This window comes from Phyllobates terribilis, unplaced genomic scaffold (assembly GCF_046119375.1).
Source record: "Phyllobates terribilis strain yellow unplaced genomic scaffold, ASM4611937v1 Scaffold_17__1_contigs__length_24005725, whole genome shotgun sequence".
NCBI classification, from domain to species: domain Eukaryota; kingdom Metazoa; phylum Chordata; class Amphibia; order Anura; family Dendrobatidae; genus Phyllobates; species Phyllobates terribilis.
In genome coordinates this window covers 5500072-5524828 of record NW_027362777.1, presented here as the reverse complement: position 1 = coordinate 5524828, position 24757 = coordinate 5500072, and the positions used below count along the sequence as shown (strand labels likewise).

Genomic DNA, 24757 nt, shown 5'->3' with positions numbered 1-24757 from the left:
GTCTGTTTGCTGAGAAATGGCTTTTTATTCAGTGAAGATTCTGATGCTTGCTGTTCGTGGGGAGTGGATTCCCTTTAATAAATACTCACTTAGCCTCATTCTTCGTGCAGATACTAATAAATACAGGACCTATGAGATTTTTACCATATGATAGTTGGATAGTTAGGGGTGTATCATCCATAGCAGCAGCCCACAGGGCCACTATGGTGCCCGTGAGAAAACACAGAATTTGAGCTTGGTTTAAGTTGGTATCCATGCAGCACATAAATGCATGTTTACTATAGCAATAAATCAGAAAAAAACCTATAAGAAGAAAAATGATCATAAACCCTGCTGTAAATAAATAAATAAAAAGGAAAAGTGCATTTAAATAAAATAGGGTTCTTAGTAACTCTGTTTTTGATCAAAAATAGCATGAAAGCTATCCCACCATGGTAAAATGAACCCATTCAGGATAGTCCTACTCTGTTTAATATTAAAAACTTTACCATGTATCAAAGCCTCAAACTTCTGTGTGTGAATCAGACATGAGATCTAACGTGATAGAAGATTACAATCCGGGGAAGACGGGAAACATTCATATAGACGGACGGAGGAGATGTAGTCAGTGAAGAACTCTGGCTAAATATGTTTGTAGAATCGTAGTTGAAGATGTCGTCGTCCTCCTCATGAAGTAGTTATTTCTCATGTCACGTGTAATGAATATCTCCTGCAGTATTGCTAATGCCGATTGCAGTGTCGGTAAATGAGACGAGAATTAGCTTTATGGAAGATGAGTCTATGAGAAACGTGTTCAGCTACAGACTCCAAGGAAGAAAGTGCTTGTTGTATTTGGCCTAAAATATATAGGTTTTATTACTAGATGTAAAGCAGGAAACTAAATACTGTAAAATAATATATCTCCTCATATGTTTCCCCTTATTATCTCCAGTAATTGTATTATTACACAATATCAGATCCTCTCAGTGAAGATCTTCTATTTAAGAGAATTTTCCTTATGGACCCATCAAAGACAGATATGGATAGAGACAAGATGGCAGAGAGGATATTACACCTCACCCTAGAGATCCTCTTCCGGCTTACTGGAGAGGTGAGAGATTCCAATAACGTCACATTACGTCATTCTTATCTATGGGAATAACAGATGAACAGAACTGGAGAGGTGAGGACTCTGGAAATGTCTGTAGTGAGATTTATTTATATGCCTTTCCATAACCAGGATTACATAGTAGTGAAGAAGACCTCTAGTGAGCGCTGTCAGGTCCATGTGTCTGAGGGATGGGAAAGACCCCTGAGCTCAATCACAGGACCTCCATCTCACCCCTTCATACATGAGGACATCAATGACCAGAAGATCCTAGAACTCACCTACAAGATGATTGAGCTGCTGACTGGAGAGGTGACACTGCTGGGACATTATACTGTAACGCTATGAAAGGATCGGGGGGATGATGGTATCATTGTGTGTGTCAGGTTCCTATAAGATGTCAGGATGTCGCTGTCTATTTCTCCATGGAGGAGTGGGAGTATTTAGAAGGACACAAAGATATGTACAAAGACGTCATGATGGAGGTTCCCCATCCCCTCACATCACCAGGTAATAGACAGGACTAAATACACACGGCCCATAATTATCTGTATGTAAAGAATAAATTCAGTCCCTGTATGTGTTTCTTCCAGATCTATCTAGTAACAGGACAACACCAGAGAGATGTCCCCGTCCTCTTCTTCCACAGGACTGTAAACAAGAAGATCCCAATGTTCCTCAGGATCATCAGGTAGATGGAGAGAAGGTGTCATGAGATCTCCCCTATGATGTGTAGACGGCTGTGAAGGTCTTGTGTTCAGTCTTGTTTTATCCACCAGTTTTATATGTTTTATACTTGTGTAATGAGAACAGTGGAGATGGCAGGATTAGAGCTGATCATAGATGTGACTTCTCATCTGTTTGTGACTTTTACAATATTTGTTTCAGGGTGAAGATCTCACCCATATTAATACTATAGAGGCATATGTAAGGGGTCATGAGCGGTGTAAAGAGGAGATTCTTACATATGACTACCCAGGTGAGTAGTAACCACTAAATGTACAGAAGTCACAGATTCTTCTCTGTCACCGGCTGTGGCTGCTTTATCGGTGGTGTAGTACGGCCTTATCACAATCGTGTGATCGCCATTTTGCCTCTAGACCACAACATTCTCTTCCACCCAAAACTGTTCAAATGATTTTGGGCATTGAAACCCTTTTCCATAGAACTTACAACCAGGAGGATCCACCTACCCCCTGTGATTAGGAGACGCTACCTGCCCAGATCTGTAAACCACAAAGCCAGAAAATCACTTGAAAAAAATATTATGATGGGACTGTAAGAGAAAGCGGAGGGTAATGATGCTGTTGGCTTCCTAGAACCCTGATATCTTATTGGATGAATCTACCTTCTCTCCCTTCTGTGCTGCTGAATGTGCTCATATGGTCCCTACAAGACCAGGTCCAGTCTTTCTGGCCAAACTTCACTTTTATGATCGACAACATTAAATGTGCAGTGAGGCCAAGTGTGAATTTCTGTACAATAACAACAGAGTTTCCCTTTATCCCGACTTACCAATTTCTTTTAAAACCAACTAACTTCAAACAGGATTGTGATAAACTAAGCAAAAAAAAACATTACACCTGTGCCATGATATATCTCTAAGCTAAATTTAAGATGCCTCATCTCTGCAGTATTATAAAAAGTTCCCTTTGAACGTCTAATATTTCTTCTTGAAATTCATCTGATAGAAAATATTGTCCCTTACGATAGTTTAGATTGCCAAGAGCCACCGAGCCCCATACTGTAATTACCCCAGAGAGGTTTCACCACTAGTTACTCACTACTTACTGATGAAGACTGTTGAGTTTGATCATTTCAGTAGATGTGTTATGGTCTGTACTCACAGTTTTGACTATGGTAGTTAGTGCCCAAAATACTCTGATTTAACCCCTTCCTGCAGCCTGTTTTGTGTTCCTATCTGAGCCCATTTTTCAAATCTGACATGTGTCACTTTATGTGGTGATAACTTTGGAATTCTTCACAAAGGATAATAGGAAACAAATGGACCTTACAAATTATATTCCATCTTCTCTTGAATCTGACAATACCCTATATACGGTTATACACTACTGTCTGATCACATGGCAGGTTAAGAAGGGCAGGAGCGCCATTTAGCTATTTGAATGCAGATTTTGCTGGGATAGTGTGCAGACACAATGTATTGGGGACACTATTCGTTGTCACCTGGCAGCTCAAAAGATAGCTACCACAAACAGGCTTGGCACTATCTACTCCATTTTCCAGATCCCAGGGTTTGCCTTTAACCCCTCTACATGGATTTGGACTTAGACAGAGACCCCCTAGGCTTGGGCCACAGTGTTACCTAATGTTCTGTGGTGTGAGCTGGCAAGAAGAATAGTCAGATAGCCAGGTCAGAACCAGGAGGTCAGAGAAAATATAAAATCACACAAGAGTAGTCAGTAAACGGGCCGAGGTCACAACAGGAAACAAATACACAAGCCGGGAGCTGAGCACAGAGGACTGAACCAGAGGAGAACAACGCTGTATCTGGCAGCTTCTGGCAATATGCTTCCAGCTTTAGTAGGGTGCGGTGCTTTCCAGTTGGCTGAAACAAGGAGCAGATTACTCCAGCTGGACAGCACACACACCCATACTGCCAGACTGGATGGTACTACTGGTCCCAGCAACCCTAATCTTAGTGGCTGGACAGAGCCTGCGCCGCCCAGAGCTTATGGTTTTGACGTCTCCTCCATCACCAGCGCCGCCTGCAGGATGAATAAGGCGGCTCCTGGTGAGAGAAGCAGACGTCGCAGGAGCAGATCCCAGAGGAGATGGGACCCACCATTTGCAGAAGCCCTAATGTGACCAAATTGCAGAAAACCAGAGCAGTAGAAATCCCCATAAAGTGACACCATTTTGGAAATTATAACCCTCAGTGAAATAATCTATAGGAGTAGTGACTATTTTGACTCCACAGGCACTTTCCGGAAATTAGCACGCAGTGGATGATGGAGAGTGAAAATTACAAATATATAATTTCATTACCCAACACATTGTGCCCAGATTGTGCTCCAGGAGACACACACCATCAATTAATTGGGTTCTTCTCACTATAGTAATGCCGAATACATGGAGGCTAAATGTGGTTTGAGCGCACTGCAAGGCTCAGAAGTGAGGGGGAGATCTGACTTTGGGAGAGTGGATATTGCTGGATTGGGTTATGGAAGCCATGTTGCTTTTCAAAAGCCTTTGAGCCACTAATAATGTGGAAACCTCTGGTTTTCCATTGACAGATGGTGGACCTGAGTGGGGACTTGTTTTTTGTGAGATGAGTAGAAGTTTTTATTGATATTATTTTTGCCTACATAACATTGTTTGGTGACTTTTTATTCCATATTTGGGAGGCAGAATTAACAGACAGTTGGACACCACCCTCCACTGCTCCATCCTATGAGGTTTTCTATTAGACTGTGAACTGTTATTGTCTTGGTGAATAATGACGGCTAACATAGGGCAAAATTAAAAAAAATCACAGAAAAAGATACAGCCTTACCAACACCAAATCATAACAAATGCACTAGCAGGATGCAGCAGACCCCCATGATAAAGGGGGGGGGCAACGCAGGTGCAAAATACTGGTGGAGCAACCACTCACAAACCTACAAATTCATGCAGGGGGTGGTTGCCTAGTATTAAAGATGCACACAGAAGAAGCTTGCATAGGACGCCACTCACACAGGTAGGTGTGATGCAGTGTCTGGCTTAGGATAGTGATGATGCCCATACTATTACATCAGGAAGGCTGCCCAGCGCTATATAAGTGCACCCCACATGGACAGACACCCCAGTACACCCAACCAACACTAAAATGCTAATGCATTTGTTATCTGATTTGGTGTTGGTAAGGCTGATTTTTTCTGTGATATGTTTTCTTGGTAGATAATGATACTTTTACATAAAGTACATTTTTACGTAGAGTTTAATTAGAAATATTCAACAATATAAATTTTAAGGATATGTTATTCATAAATAATAATTGGTTTTATTCTTGGCAGATGACTGCACCAGGAGATCAGAGGAACAGCTGACATCTTCAATTTTTAAAACAGATGATCTTGAGATCACACAAGATACAATTGAAGTGAATGTCATTACTCCAGATTTACCATCATCCCTTCACAGCAAAGATCTGTCATCTGATCATTTGAAACAGGTCCTGTCTTCTGATTCATTACCGACTAATAAGGAAAATCAAAGTCACAAAATAAGCATTAAAAAACAAACTGCTCCTAAAACAAAGAAGCCATTTTCATGTTCAGAATATGGAAATAGTTTTTCCCTTGAAACTTCTTTTCTTAAACATCAAAGCATTCACACAGCAGAGAATAGATTTTTTTGTTTCAAGTGTGGGAAATTTTTTAACCAGAAATCAAATCTGGTTAATCACCAGAGAAGTCACACAGAGGAGAAGCCATTTTCTTGTTCAGAAAGTGGAAAATGTTTTACAGACAAATCAAGTTTAATCAAATATCAGAGAACTCACACAGGGGAGAAGCCTTTTTGCTGTTCAGAATGTGGGAAATGTTTTAGCCAGAAATCAGATTTGGTTAATCACCAGAGGACTCACACAGGGGAGAAGCCTTTTTCCTGTTCGGAATGTGGAAAATGTTTTAGCCAGAAATCAGGTTTGGTTAAGCACAAGAGAACTCACACAGGGGAGAAGCCCTTTTCCTGTTCAGAATGTGGAAAATGTTTTAGCCGGAAAACATATTTGGTTATACACCAGAGAATTCACACATGGGAGAAGCCTTTTTCCTGTTTAGAATGTGGAAAATGTTTTAGCCGGAAAACATATTTGGTTAAGCACAACAGAACTCACACAGGGGAAAAGCCTTTTTCCTGTTCAGAATGTGGAAAATGTTTTAGCCGGAAATCAGTTTTGGTTAAGCACAACAGAACTCACACAGGGGAGAAGCCTTTTTCCTGTTCAGAATGTGGGAAATGTTTTATCCAGAAATCAGATTTGGTTAATCACCGGAGAACTCACACAGGGGAGAAGCCTTTTTTCTGTTCAGAATGTGGGAAATATTTTAGCTGGAAATCAGATTTGGTTAAGCACAAGAGAATTCACACAGGGGAGAAGCCTTTTTCCTGTTCAGAATGTGGGAAATGCTTTAAAGATAAATCAGATTTGGTTAAGCACCAGAGAACTCACACAGACGAGAAGCCATTTTCATGTTCTTAATGTGGGAAATGTTTTACACGGAAATCAACTCTTAACAAACTTCATAGAAATCACACAGGGGAGAAGCCTTTTACATTTTTAACCGAAAATTGTATCTTCATAAAGGGGTTGTCCACTACTAGGACAACTCCTTCTAATTCCTCATGTTTGGCCTTGTTAAAATAAAAACACTCATACGCACTTACTGTTCTGGCGCCATTCCATTGGTGTCACAACTTGCGTTTCCGTAAGGCTGTTACATCACACAATCCTGCTGCCAATCAACGCCACCTTCAGATGTATTGTACATCAACAGGAAGGACATGGCCTGGACATAGCACCAAGAGAATGCACACACTGAACGCACTCTCTTCAGACCGTGTTCTTGGGGGAATTATAAGCAATTTACACCCTCAAACATGACTTTCGATATGGGAAAGAAAGACGAGATCAGAGGTTAATCTGAGGTCCTCCACCTCTGTCAGCATGTCTGGTATGCAGCGTTTCTTATGGAAGGTCTTATCTTCCTGCTCCGGAGCTATTACTGCCTCACCTCAGCGTTCACCTCAGCGTGGAAAAAGAAGCAGTCTTAACCATCATGATGTCAGACAGCTCCAGCCTGTAAGTCCTGCGCCAACTTCTCTCTTAATGTAGGCCTCACAAGAAAACAGCTCCACAAATCTCCCTCTACTCTCACCGAAGCCCACAGATTGAGCAGTGCTTGCTTCACAGGGACATTTACCCCCCAGCCACAGGTTATTCTGATATGGGGAACAACATAACTTATTTCATAGAATGGTAGAATTGGAAGGGACCTCCTGGGTCATCTGGTCCAACCCCCTGCTCAAAGCCGGATACTCTAAATCATCTCAGACAGATGTCTGTTCAGCCTCTGTTTGAAGACGTCCATTGAAGGAGAACTCACCACCTCTTGTGGCAGCCTGTTCCACTCATTGATCACCCTAACTGTCAAAAAGTTTTTTCTAATATCTAATCTGTGTCTCCTCCCATTCAGTTTCATCCCATTGCTTCTAGTCTTTCCTTGTGCAAATGAGAATAAAGATGATCCTTCTACAATGTGACAGCCCTTGAGATATTTGTAGACAGCTATTAAGTCTCCTCTCAGTCTTCTTTTTTACAAGCTAAACATTCCCAAATCCTATAACCGTTCCTCATAGGACATGGTTTGCAGACCGGTCACCATTCTGGTCGCTCTTCTCTGAACTTGCTCCAGTTTGTCAATGTCTTTTTTAAAATATGGTACCCAAAACTGAACACAGTATTCCAGATGAGGTCTGACCAAAGAGGAGTAAAGTGCGATAATGACTTCACGTGATCTAGACTGTATGCTTCTGTTAATACATCCCAGAATTGTATTTGCCTTTTTTGCTGCTGCATCACACTGTTGACTCCTGTTCAGTCTATGATCTATTAGTATACCTAAGTCTTTTTCACATGTACTGTTGCTTAGCTCTATACCTCCCATTCTGTATATGCTTTTTTCATTTTTATTGCCAAGACGTAGTACTTTGCATTTTTATATCATTTGCATTTGTATATCAGATTGCGTCTATCCCTACTAAAGAAGATATGGAGCAATATATTCAGAGGCTGGAGACCACATACAATACTGAAATACGTCCCCTCACTTCTATCCTGTCACAGCTTACTGACAAGTTACAGAGATTAGAGGATAATGTCGTCCAAGTTAGAGGCCATCATAATGCTCAGAAACTAACACTGGATCTTCACAGCCAGTAAATAAACCATCTGTTTAATATGGTTGATGATCAAGAAAATGGCAATAATATCTGGATAAGGGGTATACCTGAAAGCATCAATGCACAAGTGATTATGCCAACACTACGATCATTATTCAATAATATCCTTGGTGATCCTATTGATAAGGAGGTGGAGATTTATAAGGCGCACTGGGCAATAGGCAATCATGGCCCAGATCCTGAGCGTCCAAGGGACATTATCTGTCGTATACATTTTTTTCAATGTAAAAGAGGCCATTGTGAGGAAAGCAGAGGAGTTGGGTCCTGGTGATTTCAATGGAAAACGCATATAATTGCTCTCATACAGTACAGATGAAAAGTTTGGACACACCTTCTCATTTAAAGATTTTTCTACATTTTCATGACTATGAAAATTGTACATTCACACTGAAGGCATCAAAACTATGAATTAACACATATGGAATTATATACTTAACAAAAAAGTGTGAAACAACTGAAAATATGTCTTATATTCTAGGTTCTTCAAAGTAGCCACCTTTTGCTTTGATGACTGCTTTGCATACTCTTGGCATTCTCTTGATGAGCTTCAAGATGTAGTCACCGGAAATGGTTTTCACTTCACAGGTGTGCCCTGTCAGGTTTAATAAGTGAGATTTCTTACCTTATAAATGGGGTTGGGACCATCAGTTGTGTTGTACAGAAGTCAGGTGGATACACAGCTGATAGTCCTACTGAATAGACTGTTAGCTGCTTTTTTCTTGCCATAATACAAATTCTAAGTAAAGAAAAACGAGTGGCCATCATTACTTTAAGAAATGAAGGTCAGTCAGTCCGAAAAATTAGGCAAACTTTGAAAGTGTCCCCAAGTGCAGTTGCAAAAACCATCAAGTGCTACAAAGAAACTGGCTCACATGAGAACCGCCCCAGGAACGGAAGACCAAGAGTCACCTCTGCTTCTGAGGATAAGTTTATCCAAGTCACCAGCCTCAGAAATCGCAGGTTAACAGCAGCTCAGATTAGAGACCAGGTCAATGCCACACAGAGTTCTAGCAGCAAACACATCTCTACAACAACTGTTAAGAGGAGACTTTGTGCAGCAGGCCTTCATGGTAAAATAGCTGCTAGGAAACCACTGCTAAGGACAGGCAACAAGCAGAAGAGACTTGTTTTGGTTAAAGAACACAAGGAATAGACATTAGACCAGTGGAAATCTGGACTTTGGTCTGATGAGTCCAAATTTGAGATCTTTGGTTCCAACCACCTTGTTTTGGGCAACGCAGAAAAGGTGAACGGATGGACTCTACATGCTTGGTTCCCACCGTGAAGCATGGAGGAGGTGTGATGGTGTGGGGGTGCTTTGATGGTGACACTCTTGGAGATTTATTCAAAATTGAAGGCATACTGAACCAGCATGGCAACCGCAGCATCTTGCAGCGGCATGCTATTCCATCCGGTTTGTGTTTAGTTGGACCATCATTTATTTTTCAACAGGACAATGACCCCAAACACACCTCCAGGCTGTGTAAGGGCTATTAGACCAACAAGCAGAGTGATGGGGTGCTACGCCAGATGACCTGGCCTCCATAGTCACCAGACCTGAACCCAATCGAGATGGTTTGGGGTGAACTGGACCGCAGAGTGAAGGCAAAAGGGCCAACAAGTGCTAAGCATCTCTGGGAACTCCTTCAAGATTGTTGGAAGACCACTTCCGGTGACTACTTCTTGAAGCCCATCAAGAGAATGCCAAAAGTGTACAAAGCAGTCATCAAAGCAAAAGGTGGCTACTTTGAAGAACCTAGAATATAAGACATATTTTCAGTTGTTTCACACTTTTTTGTTAAGTATATAATTCCACATGTGTTAATTCATAGTTTTGATGCCTTCAGTGTGAATGTACAATTTTCATAGTCATGAAAATACAGAAAAATCTTTAAATGAGAAGGTGTATCCAAACTTTTGGTCTGTACTGTATCTATCCTGAATGACACTTGCTAAAAGAAGGGTATTGAAACCACTACTTGATGCCATCCGGAAAAATGGCCTGATGTACTCCTGGGGGTACCCATTCCACCTGTATATTTTCAAAGATCCAAGCAACATGAGACGTATTTGTGATGTCCTGGACATTCCCAGAATCCATATATCTGACTGGCCACCTGCTCCACCATTGCCACTGACAGTTCCAGCACTTCACAGAAGGTGTTCAATGGATCAGGAACTTGATGGTGATGCAGCCAGATGGGAAAGGAACCTGCTAATCATATGAGCTCCTGAAATGAATCTTGTCTTCCCTGATGAGAGACAGTTTGCAGATGCTTACTTATTTCTTTAAGCATATAATTAGATATATCTAAATAGAGCATTAGGTGCCACTCTTCCACTATATAGAATGTCTAAGTTCATATAAGATCTTAGACCGGCATATAATTTGAGTTCACATGATACTACTGTAATATCAGGCTGTATTACATTACTTGCTTTATATTCCATGGTTCCACCTAATAGGAATCCTAGAACTGAAAGTTTGACTTACGTCTGTAAAGACAACCCCCAGTTAGGGACTTACATTGGGATCTGCTTGTTTCGCAATTTCCTACTGTTTTGATATATTCATAATCTATACTTCTTAGACACTGAGAGGTAGACGTTACTATCTACCGTCTATACTTCCTCTTTTAATCTTTCTCTCTTCCATTCCTCCTTTTTTTCATATAATATGGCACAACTCAAAACTTGCTCATTGAATGTCAGAGGACTTAATGTTCCAGAGAAAGGAGCTCAAGTGTTTTATCGTAGGCATAAACAGCACGTACATTTTCTCTTTCTTCAGGAGTCACACTTTAGAGGGGATCATATATTGTACCTCAGATTATTAATAGATATTATTCATCTTGGCGTCCCAGAAAAATGCAGTTTTGAAGTCTAAGGTGCTGAGTATAGGCCGCCACAGATCACTGCCGCGTACTATTGTAGAAACACTGTCTGACACGGAGAGGAGGTACGTGTTTGTTAAGATCTCCATCTACTCCAAAATTTTGACTTTGGCAAACTTCTATCTCCCTAATTGTGACCAAATTAAGACATGTCGTCATTACTTAAACAAACTAAAATATTTTGCGGAGGACCTTATCATCATTGGAGGTGACTTTAATTCTGTCTTGGATCCTTCTTTAGACGCGTCCCAGGGCTGGTGTCACCAATCTTAAGCACAAACAAAAGCTTTGCTAATTGTGCTTTGGTCTCAACTGGTCGATGTATGGAGGATACTACATCCAGACGTAAAGGATTATACCTATTGTTCTCCTTTACACAATATGCATAGCCATATAGTCTTTTTCTTAATTAGCCATCACTTGCCTACATGGCAACCTACATCTCGGGTAGGAACTACTGTATGGTCAGATCATGCTCCTGTGTATTGTAATCTGACTATGCCGGACTCCACCAAGGCTTCAGATGTTGGAACCTAAATGATAATCTGCTGAAAGACTCACTCTGTGTCTCAGACCTTCTTGAGACTATAGACTCCTTCAAATATATGAGCATGATGAAACTGCCTTACCATTTAAATGGGAAGCACTCACATGCGTCCTCAGAGGGATAATAACAAAACATAGATAAAGGCGAAAAAAAGGAGAGAACAGCTAAAGTCTCCCATTTGCTTGAGCGGATTGATCTCCTTGACAAACAACATAAATGATCTGCTTCCCTCCAGGTATATGCAGACCTGCTTAACGCTAGAAGGGAGCTAAAGTAGTTTTATGGATGGGTACTTGAAAATATTGTGTAATTTCAGGGCACCTACTTATGGAAGGAACCAAGTGGAAGCTTCCATTCTCGGTACTAGATATGGGGCCTCCTCGAGAAAATTACTTAAAATGTCCTACACTAAAGTTAATATATAAGGCGTGGGATAGGGGTAAAAATATTCTGGGGATTGGAAAGTACACAAACTATACCCCTTTATGGCACAACTATAACTTACCAGAGCTACATAAACTAAAAAATGTTAGTGAGTGGAAGGATAGGGGTATATGTTTGGTGTCACAACTCTTGAGGGATGGATTATTCAAGATGTTTGAACAAATAAAGGCAGATTTTAACCTTCCGCATAGAGTGTTTTATCAATATCTGCAAATACATCTTGCATATAGTACACAACTAGAATAAACGCCATACTGATTGACATCACTCAATATATACCATTACTACATCGTTAGATACAAAAGGTCTAATATCCCTTATTTATAGGCAGTTACTGGCCCTACATTTGGATAAATATCCTTTGATAGTTAAGACAAAATGGGAGGAAGATGAGGGTCCCTTATCTGAGGAGCAATGGGGGAAATACTGGATTTGACACCGAAACTTTCATTGTCGGAGTCACAAAGATTGTCCCGAATTCTTCTCATTCATAGGGTATATAGATCCCCAAGTATTTTATTTAAAATTGAAATACAAACGGATGAAACATGTCCTAGATGTGGTCAAAATGACGTCCACCTGATGCATATGACGTGGGAATGTGTAAATATTGGCGACTACTGGAAGGGGGTGATCGCTCTTGTACTATCTGTATTTGGGATACAACTTCAGTTGGAACCTAAAATCTGTATCCTAGGACTCCTGGGAGATGTCGTAGATCCAGACTCCCATATGGCAGTAGCCAGCTCAAGAATATTATTCCAAGCCAGAAAGTTGTTGGCACTACATTGGATAGACAATTCTCCCCTAACGATAACAGAACTAAACTCCAGGATAAATAACACTCTATGCTTGGAAAGTGGATCTTATATTAAAGGAAAGCTCTCAAGAAATCTATACACATAAGGGAGCAATGGTTAATTACCCCAGGTATTGCTTCAGAAATACTATACTGGACCATTTGTACATATCCCTGCAGTTAACCAGGAATTTATATCCTTATACCTAAGGTGTCAGCTAATAATAATGGTCTCAGTCCACACAATTGCCCCTTCTTAGATATATTCTTTTTCTTTTGATGTCCCAATAGGGGAAAAAAAGCCGTCAGGAAGTATTCAGATATTTATGTACAAATGTAAAATTACTATTCCAAAACATTGTACTATAGAGCGATATTGAGATTTATATCATTGTAAACCGGTTCTTGTATTGTTTACTTCTTTTTTCTTTCTTTTTATTTTTTTTGTCACAAAGTTTGTATGACAAAAACAAAATGTTGGTCTTTCTTTCTTTTGTTAAATAAAAATGATCTGATTGAAAAAAAGAAAGGAGCGAAGGTCTTTAATAGATCAAACATATACAAAATATCAAGATCACATGTGAAGGTACTCGTATGAATTCACAGATAAATGTGGTCTCTCATTGACAAGGAAGTTACATCCACGGATGCAAAGGACATACGGCTCCGGCAAAAATTAAGAGACCACTGAACAGTTTTCTATTGGAAAGCATGGAAAGACGAATGAAAGCTGTGATTAAAAATCATGGTTAGTCCACCAAATATTGATTTCACATTTAAAACTTGAGTAATTTGAGGTCTTAAAGCACTGTGTTTCTTTTTTAGTATTTTGACACTTTATCATTTGCTGCAAATAAATACAAAATTTTTAGCTTTGAATTTTGGAGACCTGTTGTCAGTAGTTTATAGACTAAAACAACAATGTACATTTTACTCTATAATATACCTATAAAGAGAAAAATCAGAGAAACTGAAAATTTTGCAGTGGTCTCTTTAATTTTTGCCAGAGCTGTATGTATCCAAAACAAAAGGAGCCCCACTGCTATAAATTCATAACCCCACTGACATAGCTGACATATTTCATTGCTGTTATAGCTCACTACATAATATTCATGGAAAATACCACAACATGTCACCTAATTTTCTTTAAACAAAAATTTACAAATATATTATGGACTCTGCCCTTCCTTCCTTACAGACCCCTGAGCAGGAGATACTAGACAAAGCTTTCACTGAACAACAGATAGGAGAGGCCATTAAATCATTCCCTATCGGGAAGAAGAGCCCTGGGGCAGATGGATTCAATAATAGATTTTATAACATGTTTGCACCTCTGTTATTATCATTAGTGTTCAATAATATCTCAGAAGACTCCCCTTTGCCCCCCAATCACTTGAGGCTCACATAACAGTTTTATCAAAGCCTGGAAAAGAACTAAATGCCTGCCCTAATGTTCATCCAATTTCATTAATATACATCAAAATATTCTCTAATATAATTGCACCATGGCTCTCCCACTACCTACACTCAATTGTTAGCAATGATCAGGTTGGCTTCGTTAAGGGTAGAGAAGTGTGTGATATTACAAATAAAACATTGTTAGTTTCACGTGCAAAAAAACAGGGGCTCCCAATGTGCCTTGTTTCTGTGGACGCTGAAAAAGTGTTTGCCAGAATGCACTGGACTTTCTTGTAGAGCACATTACGAAAAATTGGGTTAGGCTCTTTCTTGTTATCTAAAATTCTCTCCTTCTACACTGACCCTAAAGCGATAGGGTAAACGGCCTTCTATATAACACATTTTCTATTAAAAATGAGACAAAGCAAGAGTGTCCCTTATCACCTCTCCTATACACATTGGTGATGGAACATTTCGCGGTAGCATTACAAAAAAATCCAGATATTAGTGGAGTTACTATAGGCTCACATCACTATAAACTAGCTCTATACGCAGACGACTTGTTGCTCTATTTTCAAACCCAATTATCTCATTTCCTTCTATACTAAAGGAATTCGAAGAATTTGGCCAAGTAAGCGATTTTAAAGCCAACTACTCTAAATCAGAAGCAATAACATAAGACAAAAGCTAATTTTTAACTTTCTCTTTAAGTGGCAGAAAGACACACCTAAGTACCTCGGTACGTAAACTCCAGGGAACATGGATGATCTGTATAGTTTAAATTATATCACTGTCCTTGAACAAACTCTTCAAAATTTAATGAATTATAGCTTCAATCCCTTGTCCTGGTTTGGTTGTATTTATGTGATAAAATGGACATTTTGGCAAAACTTCTTTATATATTCCAGATCGTTCCTGTCTGCGCGCCTCAGACCTTTTTCTCCCATTTCGACAACGCTATTAGGTAGTATGGGGAATGTTGAGGTCTAGTATTCGTTTTAAAATATTGTGATGTTCCAAAAAATAAAGGGGGGTACTAGTATGCCTGACCTAAAAAAATTACCATCAATCTTTGATTCTTATGAGAGCAGTGGACTGGTTCACGTCTGTGGAACATAAGCAATGAGTGAAACTGGAAGGGGACCTCTATCCGTGGATACTCACATCTCTACCTTGGATTGACTGACTAAATACATGTACAAACTAAACAATTACCAATACCCACTCAACACTTTTTGAAAACATGGGATCAAGTCTTAATCTCATCGTCTATACCACGTAGGTTGGGTCCATTAATGCCAATGTTTGGCAACCCAGATTTTCCCTCTGCTTAAGGTACAGACTCATTTCTAATCTGGGACTGATCTGATGGGGTTAGATTGAGACACATTCTCATGGGATCAGGCTCTTTTCCTTCCTTTATAGAACTTCGCGGCTCCTTTCCAATTAGGAGTCTATCCTGCCTGGCTTATTTCCAGCTCAGGTCATTTATAAATTCTAACATATTTCTAGTATAAAGGATGAACTCACTCTGTTTGAACCCTTAATCACTCAAGTAGGTCCTTGTACTAAACTTCTATCTTGCATACACAAAGCAACACAAATGGATACCAGCAATGACCCTCTACCCTTTACTAGGGTTGGGAGAAGGAATTGTGTCGTCAAATTTCAGAGAAGGATAGGCAAAAAACATTCATACTCTCCCACAAATTATCTATTACTTGCCGTGCCCAAGAGAAAAACGATAAGATTCTATCTAGATGGTACCATTGTCACACTATGCTACGTAGCATCTTCGGACTTGTGCTGGCAGTGTGGTGGTGCAGACTGGTCTGTATTACATATATGGCGGAAATGCCCATCATCATCGGATTCGGTGGACTACGTTGGACCACCTGCATGCTTTTTTGGGGGGGGTTTAATAAATTAGTGAACCAGGAAAAGTGTTGGGGAGTGTTTATTCAAATTAAGTATTTTTTCGTGGGTGTTTTTATTTTTGATTACTGGGTCAGTAATGGGGTTGTCTGATAGACACCTCTCCATTACTATCACCAGGGTTTGATGCCAGCTGTGAGTTTTGACAATCCACAGCTGACATTAACCCCAAGATACTTTACACCAATTGTCAATGCATCTGGGTAATAGGGAAGAGCAAAGGCAAAAAGCCATAATTGGGGCATCTCGTGTGATGTGCCACTTCTGGGGTGGCTATGAGCTGGTATTTTTAGGCTGGGGAGGGCCCAATAACCAGGGACCTTCCCAACTTGATAATATCAGCTCTCAGCTGTCTGCTTTACCTTTGCTGGTTACAAAAAAATAGGGGGACCCCATGACACTCGTCCAATTATTCAGGATGGACATCGGAGCGATTTATAATCCGCTGATGTGAGCGAACTCTCAGCCGGACTCTGAATATAGTCTATCAAGGCCGCCCTCCCTGGAAGGGGTTAAACATACGAGATTTCGGCCTTTTAGCTCCTGGTATGAAGTGGATAGCACAATCTTATGCCGCCACATAGTAGACGTCCGGTAACTGGTGATAATCACCTCATGTGTCGTCTATTTGTCTCCAAGCAGGAAAATCCCAAGTTACATTCACACATAAAACTGTAGAAAAGGCGGCGTGGGGTAATTGTGCCAGTAGTGAGGGGCAAATAATGCCGGAAATGTCACTGACTGCGGAGACGTCTCCATGTAGCGTCTTCGCTCCGGATATCACTGTACAGGAGCCGCACAGTTCACACTGTGCATCCACTGAGGCCCCTGATCATGTGACCCCTGACTCCTCCCCTCCTGTGACCTCATCACAGGTCCTGTGTGCACAGAACAGCCATATATGTGGTGGCGGCTCTGCAGGTGGAGGTATGTGGAGACCCCCATTACTGGGCGCAGGGGGCATTAACCCCTTCAGCACGGAGACTCTTTTGGGGTCTCTGTGTGGTGTGAACAGTGAGGTAATAGCTGTGGACAGAATGCGGCTTATCTGGTTCCCGTCCACATTAGATCCATTCAGACGACTGCAGGATGAAGGACAGAAGCCCAGAGAAGTCCTCACACAACGCCATTATTCCTCTCCTAGCTCCAGCACAGTAATGTAGATAGTAGTGATAACCGTCCACACATAGAGGACGATCCAGGACCTCAAATAACATAAAACTTTTATTCCTTCATTTTATAACCTTATGTCACAATAATGATGGGACGTCATCAGAACATTGGAGGAAAGAATCCAGAGAGATAAGGTGGAGGTGACGCGTTTCGGAGTGATACTTCTTACCCAGAACCGAAGGTAAGAATGAAACCCGAGCAGGATATAAATGTCTCTGAAGCAGCCGCTCCTGTGCACAGGATGAATGGCGGCATTAATAGATGTAATAGATGTGATACAAAGAAACACAATCATCTTACAGTCATCACAATATGTCCCCTTCACCGGTCTGGTAATGTAAGATCAGATCCGTCCTTCTCTTTATACCCTCCGGTACGATGGATTTGGCCTCAGTGTCCAGGAAGCTTCACAGTTCAGCAATGCCCCTCCGCCATCTCCCCTCCACCTGAACTATTTACCCTTTCACTACCACAAAACTGAAAGTTCTTTCAGTCCCTTAGGAAATGTGTGGAAACATTGGAGGGGTTAATCGCCGCGGGATTAGTGGGGTCTCCTATGTGCTCATTAATTCTCTGCCTTATTTACGGGTGGTGCAGCCGACATATCTGACATTACATCCCAGACACTGAATACAATATACCACAAATTCACTGCTGCAGGTGATACATTGTGTAATGAAATGTTTTATTTAATGTGATTAAATCTATTTCTTGTGTTCGGCATATTTACATGGTGGACATTTATCAATGCCGCATTTGTGAAAACCCAAAGGTGTAAGCCAGGTTCTCGTTATGTGTTTCTCTTGTGATTAAACTAGGAGACAGGAGTTGTGAAAGGGTCGGGGCCGAGAACAGACAACCATCTCATAATAACCATCAAACCACCATCTTGTGAGAAACGTATTCAGCTATAGACTCCGAGGAAGAAACTGCTTGTTGTCTGTGGCCTAAAATATATAGGTTTTATTGCTAGATGTAAAGAAGGAAACTAGATACTGTAAAACCTAAATCTCCTCATAAATTTTCCCTTATTGTCTCCAGTAATTGTATTATTACACAGGATTTTTATGATGTTACATCGGCTCATCTTCTCCTCATTCAGATCTCTACAATATCGGATCCTCTCAGTGAAGATCTTCTATATAAGAGAATTTTCCTGATTTACCAATCAAAGATGGACATGAACAGAGAGAAGATGGCGGAGAGGATATTCCACCTCACCCTAGAGATCCTCTTCCGGCTTACTGGAGAAGTGAGAGATTCTGATGACATCACATTACATCATTCTTATCTATGGGAATAACAGATGGACAGAACTGGAGAGGTGAGGACTCTGGAAATGTCTGTAGTGAGATGTATTAATGTGTCTCTCCATAACCAGGATTACACAGTAGTGAAGAAGACCTCTAGTGAGCGCTGTCAGGACCCTGTGTCTGAGGGAAGGGGAAGACCCCTGAGCCCAATCACTGGGCCTCCATCTCACCCTCTGATACATGAGGACATCAATGACCAGAAGATCCTAGAACTCGCCTACAAGATTATTGAGCTGCTGACTGGAGAGGTGACACTGCTGGGAATGCTGGGACATTATACAGTAACGCTATTAAGGATTGGGGTGATGACGGTATCATTGTATGTGTCAGGTTCCTATAAGGTGTCAGGATGTCGCTGTCTATTTCTCCATGGAGGAGTGGGAGTATTTAGAAGGACACAAAGATCTGTACAAGGACGTCATTCCCCAGTCCCTCACATCCCCAGGTAATAGACAGGACTAAATACACACGGCCTATAATTATCTGTATGTAAAGAATGAATTCAGTCCCTGTATGTGTTTCCTCCAGATCTATCCAGTAAGCGGACAACACCAGAGAGATGTCCCCGTCCTCTTCTTCCACAGGACTGTAAACAAGAAGATCCCAATGTTCCTCAGGATCATCAGGTAGATGAGAGAAGGTGTCATGAGATCTCCCCTATGATGTGTAGACGGCTGTGAAGGTCTTGTGCTCAGTCTTGTTTTATCCACCAGTATTATATGGTTTATATTTGTGTAATGAGAACGGTGGAGATGGTAGGATTAGAGCTGATCATAGATGTGATTTCTCCATCTGTCTGTCACTTTTACAATATTTGTTTCAGGGTGAAGATCTGACCCATAGTAATACTACAGAGACATATGTGAGGGGTGATGATCGGTGTAAAGAGGAGATTCCTACATATGACTACCCAGGTGAGTAGTAACCACTAAATGCAGAGAAGTCACAGATTCTTCTCAATCACCGGCTGTGGCTGCTTTATCGGTGGTGTAGTCCGGCCGTATCACAATCGTGTGATCATCATTTTGCCTCTAGATCAAAACATTCTCCTCTTCCAAAAACAAAACTGTTCAAATGACTTTGGGCATTGAAAGTCCTTTCTGTGCTGCTGAATGTTCTCATATGGTCCCTACAAGATCAGGTCCAGTCTTTCTGACCAAACTTTGCCTTTAGAATCGACAACATTAAATGTGCAGTGAGGGACAAGTGTGAATTTCTGTCCAATAACAACAAAGTTTCCCTTTATCCTGACTTTACAATTTATTTTAAAACCAACTAACTTCAAACAGGATTGCGATAAACTACATAAAAACATTACACCTGTGTCATGATATATCTCTAAGTTAAATTTAAGATACCTCAGCTCTGCACTATTATAAAAAGTTCTCTTTGAATGTCTAATATTTCTTCTTGAAACTCATCTGACAGAAAATATTGGCTCTTTCGATAGTTTAGATTGCCAAGAGCCACCGAGCCCCATGCTCTAATTACCCCCAAGAGGTTTCACCACTAGTTACTCATTTTTCTCTGATGGAGACTGTTGAGTTTGATCATTTCAGTAGATGTGTTATTGTCTATAGTCACAGTTTTTGACTACAGTAGTTAGTTCCCAAAATACTCTGATTTAACCCCTTCCTGCAGCCAGTTTTGTGTTCCTATCAGGGCCCATTTTTCAGATCTAACGTGTGTCACTTTATGTGGTGATAACTTTGGAATTCTTCACAAAGGATAATAGGAAACAGATGGACCTTACAAATTATTTTCCACCTTTTCTTGAATCCGACAATACCCTATATACGGTTGTACACTACTGTCTGGGCACATGGCAGGTTAAGAAGGGAAGGAGCGACATTTAACTTTTTGAATGCAGATCTTGCTGGAATAGTTTGCAGACACAATGTATTGGGGGCACTGTTCATGGTCACCTAGCAGCTCAAAAGATGGTCACCATGAACAGGCTTAGCACTATCCCTGTATTTCGCATCATCCATCTTCCCCTCGACTCGGACCATTTTCTCTGTCCCTGCTGCCAAAACACATCCCCACAGTATGATTCTGCCACCTGTTTACATTTGTGGCCAAAAAGTTAAATTTTGGTCTCATCTAACCACAGCATCTTCCTCCTTACATTTGGGGAGTCTCCCACATGTCTTTTGGCAAACTCAAAACAAGCCTTACAATTTTTGTGTGTAAGTAAATGATTTTTTCCTTCGGGGGTAAAGGGGTTCTCTCGAGTTCTGCACCGCCATATATCTCATCTTTCATTTCTCTCTATCACCCCTCCCGTGCCCTCCGTTCTGCAATTGATCTAAGACCAACATCCTCTTTAATCTGAACCTAACACCTCCGTCTCCGAGACTTCTCTCGTGCCGCGCCAGTTTTCTGGAATGCCGTGCCCCAAACGATCCGACTAATATCTAGCCCCCATGTCTTCATGCTTTAAAAACACATCTGTATCACCTCAACTCACTAACCTAACTCTCCTATGTTCCCTCCTAAATGTTAATCTGCCCCTGCGTATTCATCTGTCTCAACATCCTCCATGCACCAAATAGCACACAGATACTGATACTGGCTGATGACCATGTTCTAACTATTGTGTCCCCCCATTTCCATACAGATTGTAAGCTTGCGAGCAGGGCCCTCGCTCCTCCTGTAGCTGTTTAAATGTGATACATTGTATTGTTTATATTGTCTATACATGTCCCTATTTAATTGTAAAGTGCTGCGGAATATGTTGGTGCTATATAAATAAAAATTATTATTATTATAGCAGTATCTACTCCGTTTTCTCTGTATCTGGACTTACACAGAAACCCCTAGGCTTGGGCCATGGTGGGCCATGACAAAAGGCAGAAAACTAGAGCTGTAGAAATCCCCATAAAGTGACTCCATTTTGGAAATTATAACCCTGAATGAATTAATCTTTAGAAGTAGGGAATATTTTGACTCTACAGGTACTTTTCGGAAATTAGCACGCAGTGGATGTTGGAGAGTGAAAATTGTGCATTTGCCATTTTGTTACCCAACACATAGTGCCCACCTTGTGCTCCAGGAGACACACTCTGTAAATTAAGTGGATTCTTCTCACTATAGTTATGCCATATACATGGATGCTAAATGTGGTTTAGGCACACTGCAAGGCTCAGAAGTGAGGGGGAGATTTGACTTTGGGAGAGCAGATATTGCTGGATTGGTTTATGGAAGCCATGTTGCTCTTCAAAAGCCTTTGAGACACTAATAATGTGGAAACCTCCGTTTTTCCACTGACAGATGATGGGCCTGAGTGGGGGCTTGTTCTTTGCGGGATGAGTGGAAGTTTTTATTGGTATTATTTTCCCCAGGTTCATCCTATGAGGTTTTCTATTAGACTGTGAACTGTCATTGTCTTGCTGAATAATTCATATTTTTACAGAGAGTTTAAGTAGAAATGTTAAAAAATATAAAATTCAAGGATATTTTAATGAAAAATAATAATTGATTTTTATCATAGCAGATGACTGTACCAGGAGATCAGAGGGACAGCTGACATCTTCAATTTTTAAATCAGACGATCTTGAGATCCCACAGGATACAATTGAAGTGAATGCCATTACTCCAGATATACCATCATCCCTTCACAGCAAAAATCTGTCATCTGATCCTTTGAAACAGGTCCTGTCTTCTGATTCATTACCGACTACTAAGGAAAATCATAGTCACAAAATAAGCACTAAAAAACAAACTGCTCCTAAAGCAAAGAAGCCATTTTCACATTCAGAATGTGGTAATAGTTTTCCCCACGAAAAGTCTTTTCCTATACATCAAAAAATTCATACGATAGAGAATAGATTTTCTTGTTCCAAATGTGAGAAATATTTTAGCAGGAAATCCAATCTTGTTATTCACCAGAGAACTCACACAGGGGAGAAGCCTTTTTCATGTTCAGAATGTGGGAAATGTTTTAACCAGAAATCAGCTGTTGTTATACACCAGAGAACTCACACAGGGGAGAAGCCTTTTTCCTGTTCAGAATGTGGGAAATGTTTTCCACATATGACTAGTTTTATCAGACATCAGAGAATTCACACAGGGGAGAAGCCTTTTTTATGTTCAGAATGTGGGAAATGTTTTCCACATATGACTAGTTTTATCAAACATCAGAGAATTCACACAGGGGAGAAGCCTTTTTCATGTTCAGAATGTGGAAAATGTTTTACACAGATATCAACTTTTATCAGACATCAGAGAACTCACACAGGGGAGAAGCCTTTCTCATGCTCAGAATGTGGAAAATATTTTACACACATGACTAGTTTTATCAGACATCAAAGAATTCACACCGGGGAGAAGCCTTTTTCATGTTCAGAATGTGGAAAATGTTTTCCACACATGACTAATTTTAGCAGACATCAGAGAATTCACACAGGGGAGAAGCCTTTTTCATGTTCAGAATGTGGGAAATATTTTAACCAGAAATCATCTGTTGTTATACACCAGAGAACTCACACAAGGGAGAAGCCTTTTTCTTGTTCAGAATGTGGAAAATGTTTTATACAGTTATCAACTTTTATCAGACATCAGAGAACTCACACAGGGGAGAAGCCTTTTTCATGTTCAGAATGTGGGAAATGTTTTAACCAGAAATCAGCTGTTGTTATACACCAGAGAACTCACACAGGGGAGAAGCCTTTTTCATGTTCACAATGTGGGAAATGTTTTAACCAGAAATCAGCTGTTGTTATACACCAGAGAACTCACACAGTGGAGAAGCCTTTTTCATGTTCACAATGTGGGAAATGTTTTGTGAAGAAATCATCTCTTCTTAGTCACCAGAGCAGTCACACAGGATAGAAGCCATTTTTATATTCTTAATGTGGAAAATGTTTTCCTTGAAAATAAACTCTTAATAAACTTTAGAAAAGTAAGACAAGGGAAAAGCCTTTTTCATGTCCAAAATGTTGAAAATGTTTTAACTGAAAATTGTATCATCTTAAAGAGGTTGTTCACTACTAGGACAACCCGTGTCATTCCTCATGTTTGGCCTAGCTAAAATAAAAACACTCATACTCCGCTCCCATGCCAGCGCCGTTCCAGCGGTGCCGGGACTCACATTCCCGGGGTTGTTACATCACATGAGCCCTGCACCCAGTCAGTGCTGTCTTCACTGTCCCCACCTTCGGACATATTGAACATCAACTGGAAGCCAGGGCTGCAGCTGCTCTCAGATTTCCTCATGATGTTCGATTTTTCTGAACATGGAGACAGTGATTCTGGCACTTACTGGGCTCACACGACGTAACAATCTCACATGAGCCCCAGGAACGCACATGCCGACACCGCTGGAATGGTGCCGGCATCGGAGGTTTGATACAAATCTTACAGACTGTTTGATACAGAAAATATAACATATAATAAAATATCATATTTACAGGATTTAAAAAAAACACCCCCATCCCTCCCTACCAGAACCCCCCCTTTTCAACCCTCACCCATCTGATTTTGCATAAGACTATCATCCCTCCCTGACGTACAAATACCAAATGTATCATGAATTGCACAACATTCTATCCATCCTATTGTAATGCACACGCCCGGGCTGAGCGGCGTGTGCGTGTGATTGTAGTGATTCCACTGGACCGTGCCGGAGAGTGAATGCCTGGAGGGGCTTAACTAGGTATTCACCCGATCCGACCAGGGTCGCACGACGGCATACGACGCCAGTGCACCAAGGAGGAACCGAGCAGAGGGACCAGGTGCTACTCCAGGACAGACCCCGGACACGGCTGTTGACCCACACAGGGGAATACAGGAACAGACTGGTAGGCTGGCACACAGACTGGTGGGTATAGGCAGGCAAGACTGGTATGCAGGCAGGCGGGTATGCAGGCAGGGGGGTACAGGCAAGCACAGCTAGAGTGCAGACAGGGAGGCACTAGCAGGTAGGAACACAGGCGGGATAGGACCCAGTACACACTGGGACTCAGGAACAATACAGGCAGAGGGGGACAGGCAAGCACAGCTAGAGTGCAGACAGGGAGGCACTAGCAGGTAGGGACACTGGCGGGATAGGACCCAGTACACACTGGGACTCAGGAACAGAACCACAGATGTGGCGGACAAACACAGCAGAGTGAGGCCGCCCAGAGAGGTGAGCGAGAACAGGGCAGGACAAGGCCGCCTGGAGCGGTGAGCAAGAGTAGAGCAGGACAAGGCCGC

The 24757-nt window shown here is 41.2% G+C and overlaps 1 pseudogene; it reads left to right on the top strand.

Moving 5' to 3' along the window:
• The first annotated feature begins 838 nt into the window (after positions 1-838).
• Positions 839-23599, top strand: LOC141176052 (uncharacterized; annotated as a pseudogene).
• The last annotated feature ends 1158 nt before the right edge of the window (positions 23600-24757 follow it).